The sequence below is a fragment of the Otolemur garnettii genome, unplaced genomic scaffold (assembly GCF_000181295.1).
Source record: "Otolemur garnettii isolate 467f Iridium unplaced genomic scaffold, OtoGar3 scaffold00124, whole genome shotgun sequence".
NCBI lineage: Eukaryota > Metazoa > Chordata > Mammalia > Primates > Galagidae > Otolemur > Otolemur garnettii.
This window is the reverse complement of record NW_003852519.1, coordinates 783,988-787,133: the sequence shown is the minus strand read 5'-3', so window position 1 is coordinate 787,133 and position 3,146 is coordinate 783,988. Positions and strand designations below refer to the sequence as shown.

At 44.4% G+C, this 3,146-nt stretch overlaps 1 protein-coding gene across 2 annotated transcripts in view; it reads right to left on the bottom strand.

Moving 5' to 3' along the window:
* The window catches only part of BCL2L14 (BCL2 like 14), a 24,817-nt gene extending 23,674 nt beyond the window's left edge, over positions 1 to 1,143 (bottom strand). For both annotated transcript variants that reach the window (XM_003797769.3, XM_023517894.1), the window contains exon 1: positions 970 to 1,143. The gene's annotated coding sequence lies outside the window, so the exon portion shown is untranslated. The remainder of the gene's footprint in view (positions 1 to 969) is intronic.
* Between the last annotated feature and the right edge of the window lie 2,003 nt (positions 1,144 to 3,146).

Genomic DNA, 3,146 nt, shown 5'->3' with positions numbered 1-3,146 from the left:
ACATAGCTCACAGCAATCTCCAACTTGGGCTCAAGTGATCCTCTTGCCTCAGTTTTTTCTTTCTTTTTTCGTAGAGATGGGGTCTTGTTTTTGCTCAGGGCTGGTTTTGAACTTGTGAGCTCAAGCAATCCACCTGCCTGGGCCTCCCAGAGTGCTAGGATTACAGGCGTGAGTCATCACTCCTGGTCCAAGCAAAGTATTCTTTTTTATTTTTTTTGAAAAGTTTACTGAAGGGTGGCACCTGTGGCTCAGTGAGTAAGGCACTGGCTCCATATACCAAGAGTGGCGGGTTCAAACCCGGCCCTGGCCAAACTGCAACAAAAAAATAGCCGGGCATTGTGGCAGGTGCCTGTAGTCCCAGCTACTGGGGAGGCTGAGACAAGAGAATCGCCTAAGCCCAAGGGCTGGAGGTTGATGTGAGCTGCGACGTCACAGCATCCACTGACGGTGACAAAATGAGACTCTGTCTCTAAAAAAAATTAAAAACAAAGTTTACTGAAAACTTTTATTGTAATCAAAAAGTGACATTAACGGGAATATAATGAATTCAGCAAATCATTCTGCTGATATTTTAGAACTGCTATCAGCTCTTGCCAGGCAATTAAAAAAATTCAAATGTGAAAATTTCACAGTATAGTAAACGCCACCCCAACTAATTAATGGTGGTTAAAAATAATAGGCCCTCGCAAAACCTCTCATGTCACATGGTCACAACTCACAGCTCTTCATTAAACTCTCCATAGCAGAGGAGGAGTGAAAGAGAAACCTGAATAACCTTCCTTTCTCTTTCCTGGAAACCCTAGTGAACCAGATTCTCAACGTTACTTTGTATGCTTAGGTTTAGGCGATAAGAACTTTTTCACAAACCCAGGGAACAGCTCCCTGAGCGAGGCGCCTCATTGGGCAGAGGAGAGGCCTGGCCGTCCTCCTCTGGAGGCTGAGAGGGAGCCGGCTGCCTCCTGGCGTTACCTGGTCTGGAGCTGTCAGCGGGTTCTCCTGCTGTGGGTCAGGTGGCAGTACGGCTGTCTCTACTCTCTACGCCTGAGTCTCCAGGAAATGGAAGGGCAAACTTTCGACAGGTGGTCCTGGCTTCTCATTTAGAAGGGCTCCAGGGATTAGAGCCCCAGGCTGCAGCTCCTCAGGTTTGGGACGGGGCGGGAGCCCAGGGAAGGAGAGCCACTTCCTTATTAAGCCCTGCCCTCGGCTTTTTAACTGAAGGAGGGGCTGAACTTTGCCCACGTAATTTGACTCTGAAAGGAGTTCTGCATCCCCGCCAGGCGCTCTTCCTGCCCTCAGGGACACCGAGGTGGGTATTTTCCTGCCCCTTCTTTACTCTCTGTCCGTCTGAGCGGTTTAACCAATGTTTAGTGACGCCTGATACGTTACAGGCCCTGTACACGTGGGAAACACCTGTACAAAGTCTGGCTCCAACCTTTTCCCATCCACAGCACCTTGTGAACTTGGCTGCAATTACCTTTTTTTTTCTTTGTCTCCCTTAAATTCAGAAACTGCTTGATTGCAACTCTGGGCATTCTTTCCTTTCTTTCTTTTGGGTGCCACACCATCTCCCCACTCTCTTCTTTCTCTCTTTCCCTCCTTTGCGCTCTCTCTCTGTCTAAAAGATAAGCTTATACTTTTATATCCTAATCTTGGTCTAGAGACATTCTTTACTCATCCCACATGAAGCACCTATGAGCTTTCCACCCTAACCACTCCCATTGTACAGATACAGAAACTGAGGCCCAGAGAGGTGAAATGCCCTGCTTGGTATCTGTATCAGGCGGGCTGAGGTCAAAATTCTGGTATTTCTGGTATTCATGTTATATTTCCTATGTGGTTCAAAGATTGTATTCGAATGAGAAAGCTTTAAAAACTGAATTGAACCACAGCCGTAGTAAAAGACACAAAAATTCATTGAAAGAGTGTATGTCACAGTTTTAAGGATAGAATTCCTGATTATATGAATCATAAGCAGTTAAATATGATTTTACATGCTATCCAGAGTCTTACCTGAAGTAGATATTTGTGGCCATACTTGTGATCTCGAAATCTTGAGTCAAAATGTGAAGATGAAGGAAGTGTGAATGGTGAAAGGGGAATTAAGGCTGTTCCCAGCAAGAGGGGAAAAAACTGGTTTTTTAACTATTAGGTAAACAGATCCATTAGAGACAAACATATTGTAGTTATAGGAAAGTTAGACCTTTGGTGATTCAAAGTGAATATTCTGGGCTGTCCATTTCTCAGCCAGCAAGGACGCTGGTGTTGAGGTTGACATTCCCATCAAGGGCAATCGCCACCATGGTGTCCAGGCACCTCAGATCCGTGGCCTTCTGGCCAAATGTGTGCAATTTCATATTGCTGGAGCATTTGTTGTATCCCTGGGGGTTGCAGCTCTCTGTTAAGTTTGTTGTGGCTGAACCAAGAAAGAAGGCCCATAGAGATTTCTACAGAAATTGTTATTCCATGAAAGATTTTGAGGAGATGAGGAAGGGTAGTATCTTTAAAAGTGACCAAGTGATTTTAGAATATAAAGGATTTCTTTGGGTTGAATTACATAGAAGTTCATTACTGACCTGTGTTTCTGAACTATGAAGCATGAATATGTGGGCAAAGGAAGAGTTTCTCTTGACAAACAATTAACAAGTTCTGTGGACAGTGAAAACGAACCACCAAAACAAAAAATCAAAGTAAACTTCCACCAGCAAACTAATAGTTATTGCACGTGACATCCACCAGTCTGGTCAATTCAGAGGGTACTAAAGAACTATGAAGGGTGGTTTTTCTCTTTTAAAAAACTTACCATCTTTTGTGGGGGAAGATTAGACACATTCATTTGGAACAATTAAAGAATAAACAAATATGCATCGTCAATAACAAAGTCACAGTTGTTAGTGTGCTAAGTTACATAATTAAATGATACTGGTGGCAGAAACGCACTAGAATCTTGGGAGGTCTTGGCTAAGCAACTATGAACACTGGGAAGCTAGCTCACTGGGACAGGGACTGTGCTGGTGTCATTTAACTTTGTATCACCCACACCCAAGGAGTGGGCACATGGCAGGGTGGGGCCCCAGTACACGTTAGGTATTTTTTTTTTTTTTTGAGACAGGAGCCTCAAGCTGTCCCCCTGGGTAGAGTGCCATGGC